This window comes from Ichthyophthirius multifiliis (assembly GCF_000220395.1).
Source record: "Ichthyophthirius multifiliis unplaced genomic scaffold scaff_1120509251047, whole genome shotgun sequence".
NCBI classification, from domain to species: Eukaryota; Ciliophora; class Oligohymenophorea; order Hymenostomatida; genus Ichthyophthirius; species Ichthyophthirius multifiliis.
Genome location: NW_004086254.1, coordinates 50001 through 51182, shown reverse-complemented (window position 1 = coordinate 51182; position 1182 = coordinate 50001). Strand labels below are relative to the sequence as shown.

Below are 1182 nucleotides of genomic sequence, written 5' to 3'. Positions count from 1 at the left end.
ATATATAAATATTTATATATTTATTATTATATTTTTTATATTTTATATATATCAAAATATTATTTTTATATAATTTTTATTTATATTGTTTAATATGTATTATTATATATATCTATCATTAATATATATTTTTTTTTTAAACTATTATTTATTTTATTTTGTATTTTTTATACATATTAATATATAAGTTTATTTTTATATTAATAATTTTTATTTATTTATTTAAATTTTTTTTATCTCAATTTAATTTATAAAATAAAACAAATTATAATTAATACGAACTAATTTTTTTTTAAATAATATATACTAAAAAGTTTATAAACAATAGTTTAACATTTTTTTTATTGTATATAATTTTTTATATCAATATAATATTTTAATAAAATAAATTAATATTATAAAAATAATTATTTATCTTTATATAAATAAAATTATCGATATAAAAAACATGCAATAAAAGCCTTTATAAAAAAAAATATCTAATAAAATCCTTAAAACGAAATAAGTTTATCTTAAGAAGTAAAAAATTATATAAAAACACATAAAATATATTAAAATAGTAAATAATATTATATTTAATTTACTAAAATGATATTGAATCATTAAAATAAATTGGGATAAAGCATTTTAACATAAATTTTTTAGAAAAATTTTATGAAGCAGATATAGACTCTAAAATATCTCCATTAATATGTGCTTGCTATTTTAGCCGAAATGAAATCGTAAAATTACTTCTAGAAAATGATACTGTAGATATTGATATGAGTAGTGAAGATGTAGGACATACTCCTTTAACAATATCTTGTATGAGTGGAAATTTCGAAATAGTGAGAATTTTATTAACTGCAGGAGCAGAAGTGAATAAACCAACATTTTTTAACCATACTCCTTTTGTGTGTTGTTTTTAAAGACTTGAAGAAGAATAAAATATATTTGAAAATAGAAAAATATGTCTTAAAATGGCTGAATTATTACTTTAATATGGGGCTGATATTAATTGGATTATAAATAAAGTAAAAGGATATACTTTTTTAATGTAGTTATGTGCAGTTAAAATGTAATTAAGTGAAAAAGAAAAAGAAATTAGTTATGAAATTATAAAGTTTTTAATAGAAAATGGAGCATACAAAAATATTAATACAAATAATAAAAAAACAGTAATAGATTTAGCATAAAAACACT

The 1182-nt window shown here is 15.6% G+C and overlaps 1 annotated feature.

Annotated features, from left to right (window-relative positions):
* Positions 1–188: 188 nt before the first annotated feature.
* Positions 189–237: a microsatellite.
* Positions 238–1182: the final 945 nt, after the last annotated feature.